Source organism: Chrysochloris asiatica, unplaced genomic scaffold, assembly GCF_000296735.1.
Source record: "Chrysochloris asiatica unplaced genomic scaffold, ChrAsi1.0 scaffold00215, whole genome shotgun sequence".
In the NCBI taxonomy this organism is placed as follows: Eukaryota; Metazoa; Chordata; class Mammalia; order Afrosoricida; family Chrysochloridae; genus Chrysochloris; species Chrysochloris asiatica.
In genome coordinates this window covers 123,107-129,505 of record NW_006408733.1, presented here as the reverse complement: position 1 = coordinate 129,505, position 6,399 = coordinate 123,107, and the positions used below count along the sequence as shown (strand labels likewise).

The 6,399-nt window shown below is 41.0% G+C and overlaps 1 protein-coding gene across 1 annotated transcript in view; it reads right to left on the bottom strand.

The window, feature by feature from the left end:
• The window catches only part of PPP2CA (protein phosphatase 2, catalytic subunit, alpha isozyme), a 53,379-nt gene extending 48,302 nt beyond the window's left edge, over positions 1-5,077 (bottom strand). Inside the window, exon 1 of the mRNA XM_006872905.1 lies at positions 5,068-5,077. The gene's annotated coding sequence lies outside the window, so the exon portion shown is untranslated. The remainder of the gene's footprint in view (positions 1-5,067) is intronic.
• Positions 5,078-6,399: the final 1,322 nt, after the last annotated feature.

Here is a 6,399-nt window from a genome sequence, read left to right as displayed (position 1 = left end):
ATTGGTCTTGCAAAATTCTATCATACGATCTCCAGCATCGTTTCTATCACCAAGGCCATATTTTCCAACTGTTGATCCTTCCTCTTTGTTTCTAACTTTTGCATTCCAATCACTAGTAACTGTCAATACATCTTGATTGCATGGTTGATCAATTTCAGATTGAATAAGTTGGTAGAATTTTTCAGTTTCATCATCACTGACTTTAGTGGTTGATGCATAAATTTGAATCATAGTGGTATTAAGTTGTTTTCCTTATACATGTATTGATCCTATCCTATCATGACAGCATTGAACTTCAATACAGATCTTGATGTTCTTTTTGATGATGAATGCAACACCATTCCTCCTCAGTTTGTCATTCCCAACATAATAAATCATGTGGTTGTCAGATTCAGAATGATCAATACCAGTCCATTTCAGCTCACTAATACCTAGGATATCGATTTTTATGTGTTCCATTGCATTTTTGGCAATTTTCAATTTTCCTAGATTCCTGCTAAATGCATTCTGTGTACTGATTATTAATGGATGTTTACAGCTGTTTCTCTTCATTTTGAGTTGTGCCCCAGCAGCAAATATCCACGGGCTTTTCTCCATTTGCATCATCATGGTCAACTCTAGTTAGAGGAGGCAGCTCTTTCTCAGTCATATTTTGAGTGCCTTCCAACCTGAGGGGATAATCTTTAAACATTATATCTGACAATATTCTGGTGCTCTTCATTGTGTTTCAGTATTCTGGTTCTATCTGATAGTGTTCCACTGCTATTCATAAGGTTTCAGTGACTAAATATTCAGAAATAGTCTATCTCTCCTTCTTCCTAGTCTATCTTTTTCTGGTAGCTCAGCTAAATCCTGTCCACCTACTGGTATTTTAAATATCCATGGTATAGCTTCTGGAAGGAATTCTGATAGTGTAGTAGTTACAAGTTGGGCTGCTAACTTCAAGGTCAGAAGTTTGAAACTACAGCTGTTCCCCAGAAGATAGATAAGGCTTACTGCTCCCATAAAGATTTACAGCCTTGGAAACCCTATGCAGAGTTGCTATGAGTCAGAACCGACTCCATGGCACACCACCATGGCACCACCATAGCCTTCCAGAATCACAGCAACATGCAAACCAAACTGACAACGCTCAAGCCAAACACTATGACAAACTAACAGATGAGCGGTAGTTCTTGGTTCTAATGTTTATGAATTTATATCAAGTAGGAATTGACTTGGTGACAATGGATTTGTTTTGGTTTAGTATGCTTTCATCTTTATGGAAGCAGTTTGCCAGGACTTTCCTTCATGGAGCCACAGGGTGAGTTTGAACCACCAACTTTTAGGATAGCAGCCAATTGCAAATTCCATGCACCTCCCAAGCTCCTTTCGCAGAACATAATGATATCACAATTATAGAGACAAAGCCAATGAATGAAGTATGGAGGGAGAAGGAGATTCAAGGAAGAAAAAGTGGAAATGGAGCAATAAACACACTGTGCTCTTTCTTTACCATCAGGTACACAAAGGAAGAGAGGGAAGACAAAGAAAGAAAGTGTTGTATGGAGAGACTCACTTAGGAATAAATCTAAGATTTGTTAACTCATAATCTCATATCAGAAAAAGATGCCGTATTTCATAGGCTAGCATGCCCTTTGCACCAAAGTCTTCTATGTTTCCAGAAACCCCCAAATTAAGACCTGAGCTGTCCACAAGTTAGTGACAGCTCAACATTTTAGTGCCTCTACCCATGTGAAGCCCATCCTGCTCTGATCATCTGGACCTGCCAACCCCCAGAAGATGTGTGCACGCAGCATATGCAGTGATGTCTGCAATTCATTGATATCTGTCACGATTCCTCTCCTTTGTGGTTTTCAGAAAATTAAGTTTATATTCCCCTTTTACCTGGAATTAGAATTTTATCGATGTGGCCAAGATTCTGTGGCCAGGAACTTTGCCTCATATATGCAGCCCCTTTCCTCAGCTACTGCAATTTGGCTATAGAAAAGAGAGTTAAACAGTCATGTTCCCTGGTGATTACCAGGACATTCAGAGGTCAGTCTCAGTTACAGAGGGAAACAGTTTTTCCTATCTTTTGCAGAGAATAACCTCTTAAGTGGAAGGCAAAGTTCATCACTTCTGAAGGCTGGTAAGCTTAAGACTACTGTCACCAACTCTGCAGCTATTAAAACTCCTATCACATACAATAGTGAATAATTGTTATCAGGACTGATTGTGAGGGTCGGAAATGTAAAGGTAGACATTTTATAGCAAGGAGGGGAGTGATTAACTTTTCAGTCTAGGAGCGGAGGTCCCTAGGACCATCAAGGGAGAAGAGCAGAGAGCGTGACCCTACCCAGAGAAGCAGTGATGCCTGAAATGGAGCCAGAGATGATGACATGGAGCAATGGAGCAGCTGGAGACTTTACATCCAGAGAGGGAGAGCGACTGTGTGCTGAAGACCTGGGGGGCACGGGGGAAGGATTGCATGGAGGGGATTGTAACCATGGCAATGAGACGATATACAATAGAATGAATGTAAAACTAATGTTCTCCCATGTAAACTATCACATAATTCACAATAAAACATTTAAGAAAAAAATTCCTATCACAGTAGAGTGGTTATTGACATAGAACATTATTTACAATATGTTGTTAAGTGAAAAAGTATTTTATAAAATATAATGTATGCTATAACTCCAAACAAAAATCCTCACCACTGGACCAATAAACAACATTCTTATCAATGGAGAAAAGATTGAAGTTGTCAAGGACTTCATTCTTCTTGGATCAACTATCAACACTCGAGGAAGCAGCAGTCAAGAAATCAAACAATGTATTGCATTAGGCAAATCTGCTGCACAGGACCTTTTTTTTAAACTGTTGAAGAGCAAAGAAGCCAGCTTGAGGACTAAAGTGCACCTGATGCAAGCCATGGTATTTTCAATAACCTCATATGCATGCGAAAGCTGGACAGTGAATAAGGAAGACCGTAGAAGAATTGATGCTTTTGAATTATGGTGTTGGAGGAGAATATTGAAAGTGCCATGGGCTGCCAAAAGAAGCTGATTTTCGTCAGTAAGTATTCTAAGTACTTCAGTTTCACAGTCTGCAGGATAAGGTATTCCAGAAAACACAAACCAGGAAATGCAGTTCATCCTAACTCAGATACATCATATATATTACTTAAGGGAAGAAGTAGTACTTATGGGAAGACGTGTATTACTTAAGGGACGCTGCTTGCTTATGGCAAGACTTCTCAGCTCTCCTATGGCCTTCTCACCCAGCTTCCTCACAAGGCATCCCAATGTGACCTGTTCTCCTGCCTTCCCTCCCTCCCACTACAAACCCTTCCCATCTGTTCAGCTAGCCCTTTTTCTCCCAGACCCAAACTGGGCTCATCTACTCCTTTCACCTCTTGGTTCACTCTGTTACTGAGTTAGTTGTCCCCTTTGAACTATCTGAACCCTGCCTGTCATTCAAGACCAGTTTAAGCTCCAGACTCTCTGAAAAGCTTTCTCAGATGACTCTAGATCTCTCGTGCTAATAGATTAGCTGGTGGTAACCCCAGAGTCTGGTGGAACAGCCCAGAGACACAACACCTGTTAGAACAGAGGGTGTGAATGGAGGCGCCTGTGTAAGTGTCCCCAAAAGGTCCCCAGAAACACTATGGAGGAGGAGGGCATTGCAGGGAACAAGAGGGAAATGTTCTATGCTGTTTAAAATTTTTTTAGAGTAACCAGTTCAGAGGCACTCTAGCTTGACTCGGCAAGATTTAGAAATCAGATTCCCAAAGCATGTGCATTTGCAGGAATACGGGCATCTAGGCAGTGCTGTGGAATTCATTTGCAGAGAAAGGCCCATAGAGGTAGAAAGAAACAAACTCTCCCCTTCTAAGAGTACATGTTCCCTAAGTGACAAAGGGCAGGGAGACTCCTCAATTACAAGACACACTTGTTGTTAAGTGCCATTGAGTCGGTTCCAACTCATAGTTACCCTGTATAGGGTTTCCGAGGAGCATCTGGTGAGTTTGAACCACTGACCTTGCAGTCTAGCTCAGTAGCCCACAACACCACACCAAGACACACCTGCATTCATCTTTAAATCCTGATTCTGGAGGATGGTAATGGAGTTGGGTGCCCAAATGAAAGAAGGAACAGACAACAAGTGTACAACAATAACAGCAAAAACCTAGTGGGTTATTTTATTGCCTACAAATTGGTGATTGGTTCTTAGAGGGAGAATGCTAGCCAGAAGTCTGTATCTTTGGAGGGACAGGCAAGAGGAAATGAGCTTCTGTCAAGTATTAATAATAATAATAATGGCCAGCATTTATTAAGCACTGGCTGTGTGCCAGAAATGAATCTTCATGTTTTACATGTATTATATCATTTATTCCTCACAAATTATGAGGTCAATACTATTATTATCCTCATTTTACAGAGACTAACACTGAAGCACAAAGAGATTCCGTGACTTGTCCAAGATAAAATAGCTAGTAAGTAGACAAGGTAGTAAGTAGACTAAATTCATATTTAGTCTCCTCCAACACCCAAACTTTTAACTACTATAGAGCCTTTGTCATCAGAACACAAGTGATTTGCATGATTGGAAGACCCTAACCATTTGACCAATGCTTAGGAGTATCCAAAGCCCTTAATGATTCCAGCCCAGAGAGCAACCTGAGGGCCAGTCAACCACATTAACCTGCAACTCCCCAACTGCACCCCTTTCTGTCCACTGCCTTCTCCCTGTAACAGACTCTTTTGCTCATTTTCTCCTCCTCCCTATCTTCTCCTGATGTACCCTCTTGCTTCTCTTTACTTCTCTCTTATTTCTCTGTATGTCCAGCTTGCTGAGATAATCCATAGGTACTATTTGACCCGTCTTTTGGCAATCTGCTGGTCCCAGAGCTATAACTTTCCAAGCCACCTTATTTGGGAACATGACCCTTCCTAGTACATAGAGCTAAGACAGGCAGGTTAGGAAGTAATGAGAAGGCATAAGGGTGCTTATGAAAGAGAAGCAAAGACAGAAGAATACACCCAAAAGATGCATGAACAACACACAGTTCACTGAGCTTACATGCTCCAGAAGGGAAGACAGACAGATAGGTAAGCAAGTCATTTATTAAACATGTACAGAAGAGAGATGGCCTTGTGCTTGGGGTAGCTGAGGAAGTGTTTCCATAGAAGCTGATGTTTGGACTACATCTTGAGGGATAATCCAGAATTTTTTAACAGAGAAGAGAAGAACTAACTGTTAAAACCTTTCCATTTAAAACATACCTGTTTTAGATGTTTTTAAAGAAACATAGAAATCATGCCTACATTTGTTCATTCTACAATGTTAAGGTGTCAAATTCTTCAACTCCTGTGCACGGGGCCAAGGGATTATTTTTCCCCTGAGTGTATTTTCCACTGTCTTGTCCAAATTGGTTACCAGATCCTGCATGCTTAGTTTGGGAAAGGCATTTTATCTCTGGCGCCTTGATCACATCAGAGCTTATATTTAAAGCATGAGTGATGAGAAGAGACTGCTGAGAAGTCCCTGGCTCTGCCTCATCCCTAGAACACCTCCTCTTCTGTACCAAAAGCTCTGGAAGCCAATCCTGCAATGGAGGTGGGAGTCAGAGGCGGCCAGAGTCATGCTAAGATATTTCTGCTCTTCAATCAATTCTCCAATCACTGGGATCTCATTTTCCACAAAGGCCCTGACTCCTCCACGTCTGCCCTCTCTGGGTTCACTGTTTGTCTGCCTTGGGTAGGCTCTGCTTCAGTCACCCCCATGTGATACTGTGTGTGGATTTCAGGTTCTGCATTAAGCATTCCATTCCCACTACTCTTCTCAGGGAGGTCATTCTCCTCATGGCAACTACCTCTGGGTCAGGAAGATCTACCACTGTGCATACCTTTTGAAGAGCCTTCTAGAAGCCTGATTCAAGGCTCCACTTCTTAAGATCTCTGTGTCCTCATGTAAGTTATTTAATCCACTACCGCAGTTTATCTGTAAGAAGGGAATGATAATAGTACCTTCCTCATATGATTGTTTTAAGGGTTAAATAAATGAATCCATGTAAAGCTCTGAGCACTTTAACAAATACTCCACTGCATGAGCTATTATTATTAACATCTATTTTTATAATAAAATGATTTCTGCTTATGAAAGAATTAATGATCACCGTAAAAAATGAACTGCTGACAAAGTTAAGGATGAAATATCCAGAGGTAAACACTATTAACATTTTGGTGTATATAGTTTTCCCAGCTCTCATTCTGTACATATCTCTGTACTTGTTGCTGTTGTTATTAAGTGCTGTCAAGTAGGTTCCAACTCATAGAGACCCTATATAGGGTTTCCAAAGAATGACTGCTGAGTTTGTACCATTGACTTTGCAGTTCAAAGCAATTTTGTGGT